The sequence below is a fragment of the Alexandromys fortis genome, unplaced genomic scaffold (assembly GCF_014885135.2).
Source record: "Alexandromys fortis isolate MF-2015 unplaced genomic scaffold, M_Fortis_MF-2015_v1.1 scaffold_81, whole genome shotgun sequence".
In the NCBI taxonomy this organism is placed as follows: Eukaryota; Metazoa; Chordata; class Mammalia; order Rodentia; family Cricetidae; genus Alexandromys; species Alexandromys fortis.
The window spans coordinates 624,258-643,318 of NW_026067960.1; the positions used below are offsets into that span (position 1 = coordinate 624,258).

The 19,061-nt window shown below is 44.4% G+C and overlaps 1 long non-coding RNA gene across 1 annotated transcript in view; it reads right to left on the minus strand.

Annotated features, from left to right (window-relative positions):
* Nucleotides 1–19,061, minus strand: part of LOC126508010 (uncharacterized) — a 533,853-nt gene that overhangs the window by 278,861 nt on the left and 235,931 nt on the right. The window lies entirely within an intron of this gene.

Sequence of the window (19,061 nt, forward strand, 5' to 3'; positions counted from 1 at the left end):
AGACGACTTTACAGTGTAAAGTACTTTCTCCCTGGCCCTAGTTCATTAGCGAAACCTAGCGACTTAAATTACCCAGCTAACCTCTTCTGCCACTGTTAGATTATGAATCAAGTAGGTGGCGACCACCGAAGGAGTCGTCGGGTCTTTGAGGAAGGTTCTCATCAAGCTAAGAGGGCCAGAAAATTTCCTATTACCGCGTCGTGCATAAATGGAAACGCTCAAAGCTCTGCATTACCTCCGTGCAATTCACTTGCTAAATTCAAAGAAACAAAATGGGAACAAATTCACCACTTTGCATAATGGAGGAGCACGAAAAATGGTCGGGACTTTGTTCAAACAAAGACCACAGGTAGCCAGGTAACTGGAGACAGACAGCGTCATTCCAGCATGGGGCTGAAGTACGGAAGGTACTTCGTTGTCCGTCTTTCTCCCTTTATTTTTGTCTGTCTCCACGACTTTATTTTGTGTGAAATTTTGAGAGATGAATTCCATTTTCTGTTAATTCAATGGCTGTCATATTGCATTTCATCATGCGCCTCCAATCATCACAATGAGATGTTAGGGTTTAAACGAACAGCCTTTTAACAGGTCTCTCACTGAAGCAGTGTGCTTAATCCTGTCTGCCCTACCCAGGGAGCCAGACTTGGAGATTTATAAGCAGCATCTTCTAATCCTAGAACCCCTCTCCCTCCCCTCAGGCTGTTGTGTGTGTCCTCTCTCTGTGCCTGTCCCTGGTGACTGTAGCTAGCTGAGCAAGGTGGAATGCTGGGCAGGGGGCTGTGACAGAGAGCGTTTGAGGGACCTGTGGGTCTGGCCAACCATTGAGAGAGCATTGTATAGACAGACACTGATTTGGGAGCACCCCATCCCATAGCAGCGTCAGTGTTGAGAAGAGAACCAAACTCTCCCGCACTTGAACGTTGATGAAATTAGCTGTCCAGAGAGGAAAGCAAGCGGAAAGTGCACCAAAAATATTTCCACCCGAAACTAATTCCTCTCTGAGGGATTATTTTTTTTTCCAGATGTGTTTTTCTAAGCAGACAAAACAAAGTAATTACTATTCATTTAAAACATTCTTTTCAGAATATTATTATTATTATTATTATTATTATTATTATTATTATTGTGAGTGTACTCTTGAGTACAGGAGGGTCACAGCATTCATAGTGCATGTGGAAGTCTGAGGTCGACTTGCAGGAGCCAGCTCCTTCTTCCCTCACAGGGTCCCAAGTCCCAGGTCCATGGGATCGAACTCAGGTCTTGACTGCAAGTGGTTTTTCCACTGCTCCATCACATAAGCCAATTAAGTTCATTTTAGCAGCGAAGGCACACCATCTGGACATCCCTAGACCGAGTATGGATTGCTCGGGAGGGTCCTCAAAAGAGGAGTGCCCCCTTCCTTCTTTCCAGAGACGGCCTAGCATCTTGTGCGGTTTCCAGGCAGCACCCACAGGCAGAATGGAACAGCCTGGGTCTGTATGGGGACCTTCACAAAGGTGGGTCACCAACTGTCTGATCACTTCCCGCCCAGCCTGCTGAGTGCGGATGCAAATTGGCCACCTCTGGAGCTGTCTCCTTTGTGGCTATTGATCTGTGCTTGAGGGAGGGCTCTGAAGACACCATCTTTGAGGCTCTCCCACCCGCCCCTGCTCTGCTTCCCTCATCCCCGGTCCCCGTGGCTCCCTTGTCCCTGGCATTCATCTTGATCTTAGCGTCCCCAACACCGGGGTGGGTCATTTCAGGTGACTTAAAACTGAGATAGCATCAGGAAGAATTTGGAAATAAAGTCTTTGTCGTGTCACATTAAGGCAGCCCGATCAGGTGGCAGTTTATCAAGAGCCACCTCACAAGGTTTTAATGAGCATGCTGCCTGTTCTTGTACAATACTAATTAATCCCATTTTTTCACACTGCTGTGACTGCTCAAGAAACCCACATTGTTTTATCCTCGGTAGCAAAGCGGCCCTTACTGATTAAATCTCCTTGCCTGCGATGGAGCTTGACAACTGAATTATACCTTGCTCAAAATAATAATGGGTATCAGCTAATAAATACGGTTTAACACACACAAAACTATGCAGCCAAAATCACACCACAAAATAGTGGTTTGACTTATAGGCTCAGCAGTGTTTCATTAAACATCTGTATTATAATTCACTGGTTTTCCAACCGATGTAATAACCTAATTGATGAGAACAAAGACAAGCTTTATTTATCCACCCAATTGCTTGCTTCTTGACTCACGCTTTTTTCCTGGGTGTTATTGTGGAAATAAATATGCAATATTCTTTTTATAGAAGTCTAATTTAGGTCCCCTTCTCCCCCTGTTGAGAAGTCAGCATCACCAAGTATACCTGACAAGTTCTTGATCTTTTGTCATGGAGGTGTTGGGATCTGGTGGGTGGGGGTGTGGCTAACAGAGATGAGGGAGCTGGTGCTGGACCTGTGATGGAACTGGGGAGTGGTCTACTGACATCTTCCGCAAGGGTGAATCTTTCTTTACTATAACTCCCCAATCTCTTCTGATGTTCTAAATAAGACCAGCAGAGCTGAGATGACTGATCATAGTCACACAGGATGACTCCTGTATGATGTACGCACCTCATCTTCAGCAGGTCCCCACCTAAGTGATCCTGAAGATGTGTAGAAGCAGTGTAGTGAGGAAAAAAATCACATCCAACATACCCAGCATCTTTTTTTGGTATAAGGTATGTATTTGCCACATATGGAGATATAACACCAGCAACCCCAGGACTTGAAAGGCTGAGGCAGTAAAGCTAGTACCAGGACAGCCAGGGCTATATAGCCTCTCCCAGTGGTCATTTGCTTCTTTCCCCTGGTCATGGCGACATTTGGGGGGGGGGCATCTGACTTCTGATCTTGAATGACTGGAGAATGGAATGGTTTTAATAACATCTGCATTTCTTGACTCCCACACAAACCCTGGCTTCCTCCACATGTCTATATGTTAACGATATACCAAGATGGCAGCCAGGACACTGCTTAAGTCATAAGTAATTTCTCATACCAAACTCTCTTTAAAAAAATCTGACAAAGCCACATCTTGCCCTCCTTCATTTCTAATGAGTCTGCCGTGGCAAAGACCCCACACAGAACCCCCACTCTGGTTGTTGTGTCCCGGATTCTGTCCTACCTTCCTTCTAGGTCCCATTGTCAACCAGTCCCACTGTCCCATCTCCTCATGGGGTTCTCTCCTTTCTTTCTGTGAGGGTTGGAATGAGAATGTCCCCAGAGGCTCGTATGTTTGAATGCCTGGGGTCCAGTTGGTGCACTGTTTGGGAAGGATTAGGAGGTGTGGCTTTGTTGGAGGAGGTGTGTCACTGGGTGGGCTTTGAGGTTTCAAAAGCCCATGTTGTTCCTATTTAGCCCTCTCCCCCAATCCCACTTCTCTCCATTCTGAATTAAACAGAAACTCTCAGCTACTGCTCCAATGTGATGCCTGCCTGCCTGCCGCCATATTCCCCACCATGACGTCATGACTCCTACACCCTCTGGAGCCATGAACCTCAGATTAGATGCTTTTTCTTGTCAAGAGACACCTTGGTCGTGGTGTCCCTTCACAATAATAGAAAGGCAACTAAGACACTTTCTACTCGTCCACCACTTCAGTTGGCCAAGAGTTCGCTATGCCATGCCATGTTTTAGAAATGTTTCTATTGCCCTGTACCTTTCTTCTCCATGGTTCTTCATAAAAATGTTGTCCAGCTCATCTTTCTCTTGTATAGGAGGTTTGGACATAATGGATCATTACAGTAAAACAAGTTTAACTAATGTATTTCTTTTTTGCATTTGTCAATTTTATCCATATGCATGGCACACCAGGTCATCTTCTCTGTTACCCTCTCTCATGTTCTCCCTTGGTGCTGACCCCCTTGGTGTTCAAACAGAGGCTTTCCGCTTGCGTGTCTTTGTGGTGCAGGACTAGTTCAGCTGCCATCGCTGTGGCATGTTCATGATTGGAACAGCCATGTCCGATTCAGAAAACCCTTTCTCAGCACGCCTCCCTATCACCTGGCTCTTGTCTTTCTGCCCCACTGCTGTGATGTTGCCTGGGACGTGGACGAGGTGACACAGACGTCTCATTTAGCATTGAGCACTCAACAGTCACTTATTCTCAGCACTTGGATGCAGCATTAGTGTCTGAATGTCATCGAGTTTCTTAAGGGCACAAAAAAAGAGGGGCACTGAGGATACCAGATGATTGACTTTCCCAGTGGGGGTCAGAATCTAGACCATCTCAGAGGAGAGCTTCCTCGGTTCTGATCGTCAGGACAAACACATTCCATTAAATGATGAAATGAGGATCCTTAGCACCCACCTTCTGGATTCAACAATTAAATTTTTGCCATGTTGGTATTGCTGTGTTGCACGTGTTTGTAGCTGTCTTTCAAAGCAGTTGCAATACGGTTTTCATTAGGGTGACCCCGTCATCATGCACACTTATAGTATCACCATTTGTGGGATGTTCAAGTCAGAGGGATTATCATTTCAACTCCTTAAACATTTATCATTTGTGTCAGGAACTTTTGGCCACTGTGTTCTAAGGCCTTTATGAAGTGCTCTTAACCACAGTTACCTTATTGTGAAATAGAATGCTAGAATCTAGTCTTCCTATTTAACTGCATTTGGGCATCTGCTACAATTTGAAACTGGGACGACTCCTAGGGACCATGTGTAAAAAGTTTGGCCATGGTCACCAGCCTCTATGAGATGGGGCTCAGTAAGAGATACTGAAAACATTAGGGGAATGCCATTGAAAGGGGCATTGGGGCCTGACCCCCTCTTTTTCTTTCTGCTTTCTTACACTCATAAGGTGAGCAGTTGAGTTATCCAGTTACTTAAAGTAGTAGGACAATAGAACATATATATAATTTAATATATTTCTATATTAATATATATATATTTTATATACATATATCTTAATAGAAAATATATATAATTTAACCTATCTCTATATTAGTCTATCTCTATATCTATTTATCTATCTGTCTGTCTGTCTGTCTGTTGGTCTATCTGTCTGTCTATCTATCTATCTATCTATCTATCTATCTATCTATCTATCTATCTATCTGGGATTTATTAGAGTGGATTACAGGATGTGGTCCAGCATCTTGGGTTTTGGTTGTTTCCAGATGCAGCCAAGTTGACAATGGAGGTTAGTGTCACTGCAGACTGCTCTCCCATGTACCCCCCACTACAATGCCCTTCTTGACCATGGGCCCAAGACCCACGCAGTCAGCTGATGATAGCAGAAAACTTCTGAAATCCCAAGTCAAGATAAACCGCCCTTCCCCCATGAAAACAAATGACGTCATGTTCACTAAGCAAAAACGAAATACCCAGATCTGAGTCTATCATTAGCAAACAAAACTCTGATGTCAAAAGTGCACATGAAATAAAGATCTGGATTTCTGCACAGGCCTGTGTTTCACCAGTCATATGAAATCTAATCCATTCATTTATTGAGTGGCATCATAAGTTAATTGGTGAAACCAAAGGTGAGCTTTTTTACTCATTTGTTTGATTCCCTCCCTCCCTACACAGTTATTGAGGAAATTAACCTGCACTCTTGTCTAGGATTTATATTTAGAGAATGGATTTACACCTAAGAAGGAATTTGAAGTGGCTGTTAAAAAAGTAAGTGACAATTGAATCATGAAATAATGGAAATGAGGGGTCATTGTGTCCAGCCCTCTGCCTCCAAGAAGTGCCATTTGTCTTTGATCGCTCAAGACCGGAGAACTACACTCATTAATCGGAAAATACATATATTATATTCCCGTTGCTGTGAACCCTGGAAAAGAGTGTGTTCACCTAAATTTGCACTTAACCAAGTCAAAAATGTTAGAGAAATATGTGACAACATTTGATGAACTTCGGGGAGGCTGCAGTGAGCTTCCCTTTTCCCCATGGAGATTCTTCTCATTTTTCAATTTAGGTATTAAAGTTATCTGCGGCACTTAAGAAATCAGACTTAGAAGTCTTAAAGGCAAGAGAGCTTTTTGTACCCTCCCCCCAAGGTAGTCGGACCTGTTAAAAACTGCTTCCAAATGTAAAAGATCTCCTCCGAGTCACTTGTCTGCATTATTATAAGCTTTGATCATACAAGGTTGTACTGATGTTAAGGGGGAAAAGGTACTGTTTCATTGTTCAAAATCTCTTTCTTGGGTTTTGTTCATTGATTATAATTATGATGTGTGAAGTGATGAGTTTCTACATAATGGCAAGACAGGAAGATGATTTATTGTTTGGGGAGCTTTATGCAGGGAAAGAGACGCAGACCACAGGGAGCTGAGTCTCAGGATATAATTTATTAGATGCGAAGGGGATGTGGGCCTTTTGCTTTGACAAGATGTTGGCTGCCTCTTGAATGACAGGGCTTGGTTTGGGTGTGTTGAATCTCACGGGGGTGTGTTGCGATCCGTTTGGTACTCTCATTTGCTCGTCTGGCTTAAGCACTGAGGGCAATTTTAGATAGTGTGAACTGGGAGATGATGGAATCAAGGTGTGGGGAGCCAATGGGATGAGCGGGCCAATGATGAAGACACTAATTCGCCCTTCCGTTTCATTGAAATATATTGGTGTGGTTATTTTGCTCTATTCGGATGAATTGTCTGCGAAGTGACTGTATGGATAGTGAGAGATAACCCAGCCGATACGAATTTCTTTGTTTCTCCTTACCAAGACTGACTGGCTTTTAGATCATAGGTGAGTGTCCGCACTCTAATCAGAGGCTGCACCTGGATATCCTGGCTGGAAACATTTGCGGGAAGCAGGAAGGATGCGTTCCTCACTCTCAGATGCAACCTTTGTACAGCATCAAAGCATTTTTGATCGTACTTTCCACCACCCTCCTCTGTGTGAATTTGAAAAGAATAAAAAGGACTCCCATCCATCACCTGGAGTATTGGTTAAGCATTTATGAGTGCTTGCTGCTCTCCTAGAGGATCTGAGTTCAGTTCCCAGCAGCAACAGCCAGTGCCTCAAAACTGCCTCCGACTCTCACCCAGGGGACTGATACCCTCTCCTGACCTCCACAGGTACCAGTCCTTATATCCATACACCCCCACAAAGACACACACGTACCCATAATTGAAAAATAAAGTAGATGTCTTTTTTTTGTGGGGGAGGGTCAGGGCATTTTTCCAGTTTTGTGTTTTCATGGGATTCTTACCAATACGAACATAGGAGTATCTGCATCTAGATGAGTTTCCTGTGTTCTTTCTTCCATTTCTTTGTTTGTTTTGTTCTATTCTGGTTTGTTTGATTTTGTTTTTATCTTGTCTTATTTTATTATTATTCTTTAGATGCCTGTTTGTTTCCTAACAAGAGACAGAAAGGGTGTATTCAGATGGGAGGGGAGGCTGGAAAGATCTCAGAGGAGTTGGGGAAATGGAAACTGTAATCAGAATATATTGTATGAGAAAAAAAATCTATTTTAATAAAGAAAAATAGAAAAAAATGAAATACCCCCATCTGCGCTGTTCAGAAACAAGAGAAAACAGAGACATTTGGTTTCACTTACCTTTGGTTGATGACCTGTAACCCAGTGAGGGGCATTTGCTAAACTTGTCCTCTTGCCCTGGTCCTTCCTAACGTCTGTCTCATAACACATTAATCATAAAGTCTTACTCCAAAACACACCATGGAACATGCTCTAGTCTCCTCGCCCATGGCTGCAGTAAGCACGTACCCTCGGTGGATCGCAGCTTCCCTTTCCTTCCTTGGCAATCTCCATGAGGCATGGAACAGGAAAGGCAAGGGTGTCTCACCAACTCGCATTCAAATCAAATGTAAACCATACCGATCCTGGCTTCCACATACTACTGCCATCTTTCCCACAGAATTTATATGTGTTAAATTAATTTACATGTGTTAGACACTCCAATTAAATAGGCGTTCCAGCCTCTTCAGAGACCCTGGTCTGTCGATGCAAACCCCCTCTCCTCCTGGACTCTCACACCAATGCATCTGACCATATTCCCAGGTCTTTGCCATCTGAAGACCGGGTCTTCTGTTGTCCTGCCAATTTTCCCTTCCCCCAGGGATAGGGGGTGAAGTCTGATAAATGGGAGGAGCTCTAACAAGAAGGAAATGTGTATGCAGGAATTACCTCCCTGGGTCTACTCTGAGACACTGTGGTCTAGTTATGGGTAGGAGAAAATGTCTCCTTGGAAGACTCATACATGAGATGCCCTGTCCTCAGAGATGGGGCTGATGTAGAAGGTTTTGGGATGTGTAGGAGGTGGATTCCAGCTGGAGAAAGCTGGTCATTAGAAGTGAGTTCATGGGGGAAGGATGCTTGAAACCCCCCTCCTCTGTCTCTTCTTCTGGTCCACTTTGGGGGAACTTCTTCCTCCTCCTCCTCCACCTGCCCTTGCCACCCTGGCCTTATACCTCTAGATCAATGGAGCCAGGGTTGCATTTTAGAGTTGTTACCACTTTGAGTGAAAAGTAAATAATCACCCTTTTCTGTTGGTTTTCCTCAGGAATTGATCATAATATGATAAAATGGATTAATCTGAATATCTTCAAATGCTCACAGGAACACTCACACTTGGATTTAATTCTAGTCCCTGCCATTTGGTTGCTATATGTTCCTTTGTTTAAACTTTCTGGCATAGATGAAAAGGAGCCACAAATTCTGGTCACATCTAGCTTTCCAAGGCAGAGTTTTAGTCCTTATGCAAATTAATTCTGAGCTTTGCTGTGCTACTTCCTTTGCCTAATGGACTAGCCCTGTCCACTGCAGTGAGCCAGGCAAACTGCGTTCAGTGTGAGCTCATGATGCTGCCCTCTGGGATTTCATCCTGGGAGTGGGATGCTGCAAAGAAGCCAGTCTGGCTGAACCTGGAGAACCAGACACGGCAGGATGGATCAGCAAAACCAAGCTGTGCACTGCGGTACCCCAGCCCATCTGGATGCAGCTGTATGAATGAGCCTGCTGTGCACTGCGGTGCCCCAGCCCATCTGGATGAAGCTGTATAAATGAACCTGCTGTGCACTGCAATGCCCCAGCCCATCTGGATGAAGCTGTCTAAATGGACCTGCTGTGCACTGCAATGCCCCAGCCCATCTGGATGCAGCTGTCTGAATGGACCTGCTGTGCACTGCAGTGCCCCAGCCCATCTGGATGCAGCTGTCTGAATGGACCTACTGTGCACTGCAGTGCCCCAGCCTATCTGGATGCAGCTGAATGAATGAGCTTGAAGTAAAGCAGCCGAGAAACCAGAAGGTGTACTGTTGGATTGTGGAGCTGTCACATTGTCGCTAGGTTTTCGGGGCGGCACATGGGAGACCAGATGAGATACAGTTAGCACACAGAACATCTTCAGTCCATACAAGCTGTTCCGGAAGTCTTTGAAACTGACTGGTGCCATTCTCTTAAGTTAAGAATCTGTTCTTTCTGCTCTGATGTGTCTATGCAGTTTAATGACATTAGTACCATGCGTCTGGGCTTGATTCAATCAGATGTAGAAGGGGGGAGACTCTGGATCAGTTATGTTTATTCGATGATTCCTTTTTGGAATAAGTAAAGTAGGAAATCAAAACGAGGAAGTGCTTTAAAATACACACCATGGCACGTGCCTTTAATCCCAGCACTTGGGAGGCAGAGTCAGGTGAATATTTGTGAGTTTCAGGCCAATCAAGGCTGCACAGTGAGACCCCCATCTCAAAATGAAAGTACAAATCAAACACAGCAATGACCTCCGCTTAGGTGCTCCTCATGCGATGTCACCAGCATATTTATTACATGCATCCCCTTTATGATTGACCCCAACTCTAGATTTCAGAAAGCACTAAAGCAGCCATGGTGATCTCATCATCAGACGAAAATAACAAGGGCTACAAAAGTAACATTTTCTGCCTGAGATGACGCAGCCAGTTTTTGGCATACCTGGTCTGTATAACCCTGATGAATCTCTTACAGCCTTGTGGAACAGTCTTAAGCTGGAAAGCACTCAACTGGAAGATGGGGGAGATTGGAGCAGTGCACGCGCGCACACACACAAGTGTATGTGTGTGTGTGTGTGCATGCATGTTGTGTGTGCTTACATGATTGAGAGTCTAGGAGCGTAAAACACAGTGGATTCTGTATAGATGTCACACTGGTTCTAACAAAGTCGGGGGAGTTGACGCCTGAGGAACAAGGATGCAGATGGTAGGGGCTCTGGGAGTGTGGGGTGCCTGGCACCGACCGCTTGCTCTCATTGTCATTCAGTGCCAGCTCCCTGGTCATCTTGAAATAGCAGCAGGTTTGCACAGGAACTCTCCATGCCAACCGAGGTCGTCTCTGATGGACTCTGCAGGTCATTTCCAAGGCTCGCTGTTGGCTCAAAGAATGAGGCAAAGCAATGCCTGGTCTTTCCTTTTTCCAACAGTCTAAAGGGCCAGTCCAGGTCAGCAGAGTGACTCAGAGTGACAGGGATGTGGCTTTACCTTGTTACTCTCTGCCATTTGTATAGTCAACTGAGAACTGTAATACATCTTACAACCAAAGGAGGATGTGACTATGCCTAAATCTCACCCTTGAGAAGAAAGGAGAGAGAAGGGAGGAGAGAGCCGCCCTCTCCCTTTTCTACTAAGATATGAAGGAGAATTGGGAAACTTATATTTCTTATTCCGGGACCCCATTGGATGGAGCATGGTCACATGATCACACCAAGGCACAAGGGAGTCTCGGGGTTGTAGTCTTTAATTAATACCCCGTGGTGAGGAAAAATCCACTAGTGTTGTTGAGAAAGGAAGACACACTGCTGTGTATCTTCTCACACGCTCCCGTGGGAAAAGGAAGCCACTGCACGTGCACGCTCATTTGCTCCCCAACTCCTCTTGGCTCTGAGCAGCCAAGTGGGTGCTTTTCCATCTTGCCTGGGTTATATTACTCCCCTCAGTCATGGGCATTGCAAATACAGCAAACAGAGTCTCCTGGATGTGGGCTCTGGCTGATCTCTAGGGTGTGGTCACACACATCAGGTCCAAAGTCCTGCTTCCACGGAAGGCTACTTCCCTGCGACTTTGAGGCCCACTTCTGGTTTATGTTCGCTTCTGACTTGTTTCATATTTTTTTTTTAAAGAAAAGTCTTTTCCTCTCATGCAGGAAAATCTAATTATGCAGCGACAGCAGTTGGCTGGCTTGGGCACAACACAACATGTCAATTTTCAGTTGCTTACACGGGCGCGCAGAAACTGTTAGGGATTGTTTTGAAATCTGGCATACATTTCAGTCATGTTAATTCCTACAACTGTGCCAAACTTGATGAAATTTGGCTCCTCCGTACTCTGGGGAAGGTGGGGCATTGGGAAAGGCAGGCTTTTTTTTTCCTGGCAGTGACATCATCTCTCCCCCTCCCTCATGACGAAGAGTGTCCTCAAATAAGCCAAGAACATAACTTTGTATTCACAAGGCTGTGACAAAGTGACTCCCGGAGACCAGAGCTGTGCTGCAGAGCGACCGAGGAAATACAGATGGCATAATGCTTTTTCCCACTCCTTCCAACAGATTTGTGCCAGATGTGTGAATATTGATAATTTCTCTGGGGCCCGACTCAAGGCACAATATAGTTTTCTGTTTGATGGGGGGATCAGAGAGTGAGAATCTGTCCCAGGCATGGTATTTACAGGAAATGTTTGCCTCTGCTCTCAAATCTGTCAAAGCAGGGCCAGAAACCCCACATTTCCAAACGAGCCCCGGATTCACTCTTTGTTCTGGACCTAGTTTTTATTTCCCCAGTAATTGACAGACTGGAAAATTCATCAGGAAGACATGTGGTGTGCTTCCTAAAGCGGCTCCTCTCTGGTGACTGTGCCTGGCCTTCACTAGGAACAGCAAGGGTGGAGAGTCTCAAGAAGGTATCTCAGAGACGTGCATCTGGTACACTGTACGACCTTCTCCTTATACATTTAATAATAAAAAGGTTTTTCTTTCAAACCAGCATTTCTGGTTTCAAGGGAATACATCAAACAATAAATTCTCCATTCCCAAAGTCTTCATAGATCTTATTTCTTCCTGATTTTCATTCTTTCTTTCTTTCTTTCTTTCTTTCTTTCTTTCTTTCTTTCTTTCCTTCCTTCCTTCCTTCCTTCCTTCATTCATTCATTCTTTCTTTCTTTCTTTCTTTCTTTCTTTCTCTCTTCCTCCTCTTCCTTCCTCCCTCATCTCCCTTCCTCCCTTCTCTCCCTCCCTCTCCCTCTCTCCCCTTCCCCCTTCTTTTTTTCCTATTTCCTTGTTTTTTTGAAACAGGGTCTCACACAGCCTGCCTAGGCCTTTCTAAGAGGGGCCTTGGAACCCCTTGTCTAAAGTTTCATTCTCCCTGATTCTCTATCTGCTGTACCTGCACTCATTTTAACATATGATGCTGGAAACTATGAAATTTCAAGAAAGTTCAATTTCTTAATTCAACTTTCATGTTTTTTTTTAAACATCAGAGGGAATCATTGAAAAGAGTTAAAAAGAAACAGGAATACTTAACATTTCTTGAGAGGTTCGGCTTTGATCAAATAATTATGTTTGAAGACAACTTTAAAACCAGTATAAAATGTTTATACCTGGCTTCCTGTGTGAAATGTTTCAAATGGCTTTAAATAGAAGGAGACATACTATGCCCGGGAAAAAATGGAGGCAGAGAAGAAAGAAGGGTGGGTGGAAAAAAATTGCACATCCTGGACAAAAAAAAAAAAAAAAAAAAAGTTAGATGTGGATGGAGGTGTGGCTAAGTGGGTGGTCCCATCTTGGCATGCAGGACGCCCTGGTGTGAGCCTCAGTGCTGTCTAAACTGTAGCACATACTTATGATCCCAGCACTGGGAGGTAGAGGCAGAAGGATTGGAAGTCCAAGGCCTTTCTTGGATACATAGGGAATTTAAAGCCAGCTTGGGATACAAGAGGCCATGTTTAAAACACAAAAGGCAAGGGCAGGTCTTCCACGAGTATCAATAAAACATGGCATATCAAGTTGCAGTAAGACTACACACCTCTGCATGTATTAAGGTTGTGCAAGGTGACCCAGTATGACACGTACTCAAAAGCTAGTAAAAGAGCTGGAGACAGCCCCTGTTTCTGCTGTTAAAACAGAAATGAAGGAGCAGTGGATTGAGGGAGGGGGCGACAGAGTCAGGGTAGAAGGAAGAATTGGGAGGAGAGGAATAAGGGGAACCTGTGGCCAGGATGTAAAATAAATAAATAAATACATTTATTTTTTAAAAATCTATATTAAAGACTGCTTCAATAAATGATACTTTATCTTAAAACAATAACAACCAAAAAACAAAAGGTAGGCAGGCAGGCAGGAAGGAAGGAAGGAAGGAAGGAAGGAAGGAAGGAAGGAAAGAAGGAAGGCAGGTTGGCTGTTGCTCGAGACTTTCAGCATGCATGTTTGCAGTAATTGAAAGTTAAATTTGTTTTTGAGTTCTAGGGCAGCCACAATGAAAGTGGAGACACACCCCTTGTGTCAGAAAGGAGAGGGCCTGTTTCTATGAGAAATAAAGTTTATTTCTAACTTTAGAGTGTAGTTGGGATTTTCAGCAAAGGTGATATTGTCCTTTGAAAATATTTGTCAATGACCGGAGATGTGTCTGGTCTGGTGGTGACCATGAGAAGAATGGGTGGGTTTCTGTATCTCGTGGGCAAAGGCCAGGGATGCTACTCAACATCCCACTGAACATGAAACAGTCCTTCACAACATCTGAACATCTGGTCCAAATGTCAGTCAGCAAAGAATGAGGAAACCCTGGGTCATCCAATCTGTGCTTCATATGGAGGTTCTGTTGTAGCCCAGGTTACCCCACAGTCCAAGGCTCCACAGTGAAGTGAGTTCCTTCATGTTCTCATGCCATCACATACCCACTGCATTAACCTCTCAGGTTTCAGCTTCCTGGGGACAGCTATGTAAATCCTACAGGGTGGTAAGGACTAGAAGGCTCAGTGTTGGTTGAGCATTCTGCACAGTTCTTGGCACGAGCTACAACTTCTATTAAAATCATTCCACAGGGGAGAGAATAGTGCCTAGATGTCATCCCCAGAGATGGGTGTTTGTGTTTGGAGGGGGCTTCCAGGTGCAGCTCTGTTGTGAGAAGTTTAACCTGCTGATGGATGTAAGACAATCTAGACATTGGATGGATGGATGGATGGATGGATGGATGGATGGATGGATGGATGGACCGACGGATGGATGGACGGATGGACAGATAGACAGATGGACTGATGGTTAGATAGATGGAAGGATGAGTGGATGGATGGATGGACAGATGGAAAGATGGAGGGACAGACAGACAGATCCTCCTTTAGTAGCAGCAATGTGGCAGTTTTTCAAGAGGTGCTCAGAGTGTTGTTGCTTGCAGTTGCTGGGTGAGCCCTGCTCCAGTTCTTCCGCTGTCAGGCCAGCAGAGGACAGAAGGATGTCTAAAATACTTACGTGCTCCATGCCTCGTCAGTGGCCAAAGTGTTCTCACCATCTCCAAGAGATTTGTGGTCTAACAATCAGAGCAGAGCCAGACTGCCCTCCATCTTTTGGAAAGATGTTCAGGGCGTGGCCACAGACCTGGAATGTAAAGGATGTAGAACAAAAAACAAAACAAAAAAATCATCATGCAGTCAAACAAACAAAATATCAATCTGGTGAAGGATATTTTGTTATAATCTAAGTTGAATGGCTCTCTGATTAGGATGCTGTTACATGCTGAGATCAATATCAGATGTGATGGCTTACCTGGGCAGTGGTGGAGCTTCAGACATGTGAAGTAGACCAATGCCAGCTTCACATTTAATACAAAGTTAGAAAGCAGCCTGGCATCCTAGAGCTGCCTTCTGGCCCCACCAGGCAGCACTCAGGTACCTCAGTTTCAACAGAACACGAGAGAAAAGGGACAGCATGGCCTCCGCAGAATATCCCCTGAATGTGACTCCTGTCAAATCTGCTCAGATGTCACCAACCGGTCTCATTCCCTGGCTTTTCCTGGATGTGCAGCTAGGAAGGCCAGCTCCACTGGCCAGGTGCCACTGCACACAGGGGAAGGGCAGGTTTCAGTGGACAGTGCCCTGCATAGCTTCATGTAGAGACTATCACGGCCTTGTTAAACACCTTCCACAGAAAGTATTTCCATTTGAAAGCAGAGACAAAATACCCGTGCCTGGAGAGCATCTGCAAGATCTAGCTTAGGCCCCTTCCTTTTCAGCAGTAGGAAAAATGGAAAAGAGGGAAAAAAACAAGTGGACAAGCGACAAGCCTGATAGACTGGCAAGACTCTAAAAAGGCCATTATTCAAATATTTATGGATCCTCGTAGCTAATGGATTCAAATTTACAATGCTGCACTTGTCAACAACATAATTTTGCAAAAAAAAAAAAAAAAAAAAAAAAAAAAACACATTAAAGCCTGAGCAGTTCGGTCCCTTCTAACCCCGAGGCCTCTCTTCTTCCCAGGAAACGAGCAGCTGTTCTCAGTGAAAATGGAACACCCGCTCTTGGGGTGCTCTGCTGAGACCCACTGCACATGGCATGCCAGCCCTAAAGAGAGCCACCCATGACGAGTCAGAGGCATCTGGTGTATCAGAAGAAGAAACAAAGGCTCCTTGGCATTGCTGCAGATCCCTTGAACGAGATATAGCTTTAATCAAACTTAAATCACAAGCAGCCAGGTAAGGCGGCTCACGCTGGGAAGCAGAGCAACCCAGGAGGTGGAAGCATAAGGATTACTCTGGGAGTGTGAATCTAATCTGGGCTGGAGTCTCAGAGCCGGTCTCGAGAAGTGAGAAGGCAGCAAAGGGACTATGGAATCACAAGTCACCACGTATGACATAAAATGCCTCAGTACCCCGGGACAGCTAGGGTGATAGAAAAGAAAATTGGATACCAGTTTTTAATATTACCTTGTTAACAAAATGGGGTGTTTCCAGCCGTGTGTGGTGATGGTCATGAAACCAACAGAATTAAACAATGTTTTCGGGAAAATACTTGGAGAGTGACTCTGTAAATAAGCACACAGGTTTGCTGATATTTTAGACCTGGCTTAAATACAAAGTATAGAATCAATAGAATTCAATAAATGTTTTTTTTGTAAGCATGTTATTTTGGTATCAAAAAGGACAATAAATGGCAGAGACTCTATAAAATAATGTGGTTTCCAGAAATGGAAAGCAGTGGGGAACAGCTTGTTTGGAGAACAGACAATAGAAATCTGGATTCTGTGTGTTTCTGGGTCTTTAGCAATGCTCAAACCTGACAGCAGAGTGCTCTGGAGACTTGGTGTCCACCTGCCCTCCACAGAGGAACAAATGGTGCAGGTCACCCTGGAGCACCACAGGGAAATCCTGACACATAACATTCACCTGAGGAATGGGCCAGAAGTAGACTGGACACAGTATCAATTCTACATTTCTGTGCAGATTTAACACATGACTGGCACTGGGCTGGGAAGTGGATTTGGCTTGGAAAGGGGAGACAGCTACCTCACCTGATGGTCTTAGGCAAGAATAGGAGGATTTTTTTTATTGTTTTTATTGCACTGTACATTTTTCTCTGCTCCCTCCCCCTCCCCCTTTTATTCTCTCCTGTGACCTCCATGCTCCCAATTTACTCAGGAGATCTTATCTTTTTCTCCTTCCTATGTAGATCCACGTATGTCTCTCATAGGGTCCTCTTTGTTGTCTAGGTTCTCTGGGTTGTGGACTGTAGGCTGGATTTTCTTTGCTTTATGTCTAAAAGCCACTTAAGAGTGATTACATATTATGTTTGTCTTTCTGGGTCTGGGTTACCCCACTCAATATGGTTTTTTATAGATCCATCCATTTGCCTGTAAATTTCAAGATGCCATTTTTTTTTACCACTGTGTAGTACTCCATTGTGTAAATGTAGCACATTTTCCTTAGAAGATAACTAATTCTTTAAAGCATGATGAATACTAATCAGAATAGACATGGTAACTCTGGTCTGCACAGAGTGCCCAGTCTTGCCTACAGAGCAACTGATACAAGGAAGGGGGAGATTTGAACTGTGGGTTAAGCTGAAATACAGAAAACTAAGTTCTAAGCATGCAGTTTTTCCCTCCCATTCTTCCTTTTCTTCCTTCTTTCCTCCCTTCCTTCTTTTTTCTTTCTATTTTTCACATAGTTTATGTTTTAATAACTATATGCACTTTAAACTTCCTTTATGGTTTGTAGGAAGCATTTTTGTTGGTACGTAAGAATCTTAATTCTTTACAAGAGTGGGACTCTGTCACTATTTGTGAGATAGAAAGAGTGCAAAAGTCACTTAGGAGCACATCAAAGTGTTGAAAATTGATATCTGGGGGGGTGAGATGGTCTTTATTTTCTTCTTCATAGGATTTTTGTGCAAAATGTTTTATTTTATTTTCTATTTTATTTTGTGTTTATGTGTGTGTGTCATGTGCGTGGGTTTGTGCACATGAGTACAGCACCCATGGAGGCCAGAAGAGGGCGGTGGATCCCACACAGCTGGAGTCACAGGTTGCTGGGAGCTAGCCACCATGGGTGCTGCAAAGTGAACTTGCTCTGTAAAACCATGAGTGATTTTAACCAATGAGCCATCCCTACAAATGTTTTAAATCAACTCTATGCAGATTGGTTTTTTTTTTTTTTTGGAAATAAACAAATGTGTTGCTAGACGAATGACAAGTGAATCCTATCTCCTTAGATGGTCTTAAGTCTGCAGGATTTTAGTGTATTTCTCAAGTTTATCTCCAACTCCAAGGCAGGCAGTCTAGAGGAATCAATGGCAAATTGAACTGTACTGAATTTTAATATCAAAGTTGGGCCAATGTAAAAGTGATGGCAAAGAGGCAAGAGGGGATGATAGGTTCTGATTAGGAAGCGGGCCCATGTCTGACATGTGGAAAACGCATTGTATGAGTTCAGAGAGAGGCGCTGAAATGGAGAGAAGTTTGCATAGGGAGCTTAATAAATAAGTCATGGCCACCAAGGGCTTAGATGGTTTCATATTTAAAGAGATATTTATGAACTATTGCGGGGCTGGGAGAGGCTCGCCACTTCTTTCTTCCCCTCTCATTACAGCCGAAGGGGAGAAACGAGTTCTAAAGAAAACTGCAGACAGGCTTAGAACCACATACGACCTGTTCATTAAAAGTCAATGCGAGAGTGAGCACAAGTTTTTATTGAAAAGTTCGTTTGAATTTTCTCCCTCCCGTAACAGCTTCCAAGAAGTTTCCCAAGTGGACTTGGTTTAAATGCATTGCGGGGCATTGCATGGGGGTTGAGATGGAGGTTGCATTAGGCATTTAGATGAGGAGCCCACACTGAGACACCGGGTTTCCCACCCCGCACCGGGGTTCTGAGCTGGCTATAGAAAAGATAGAGGGTAGAGGCTGTATAAAATAAGGCTCCACCATGGTGGTGTGCTTTGTTTCCCGGTTATCTTGACTCTAAAACCACCCTGAAGATGACCTCTGGGCATCATGTGACCCCCACTGCAGCCCAGCATGACCTGAGGCATCTTGGAGAGCAAGTCACAAACATTCATGAAACTCTTAGGCAGACACAAATGGGTGCATGGCTACGTGTGCATGAGACACAGGTCGGTAATGCAGTTTCAAGAGCACAGGAATGCCAGTGAGAGCTGGAGAGATGGCTCAGTGGGTGAAGAGACTTCTGTGCAAGCATGAGGATTGGACCCCCAGCACCCAACATAAACACCGGGGAACCCCAGGTCTCAGGGAGCAGAGACAAGCTGATCCCTGGAGCTCACCGGCCAGACAACTTGTTGAATTGATAAGCTCCAGGCTCAGCGAGAGACTGTCTCAAAAAATAGGGTGGAGTAGCAAGAATGAGGAAGATGCCTGATGTCAACCTCTGGTCCCCATACGTGTACACACTCCACACTGGCACACATACCCACACAACACACATATATATAACACACATGCACACCCTATATACACACATGCACATGAGCCAGAGCATGCACACATCACCTTAACTCCTTTCACCAATGCTTCCATACCATATACAATCCATCCCTGATCTCAGCCTCAGTATCCATAGGATGTAACCAGTAATCTCCTCCCCACTG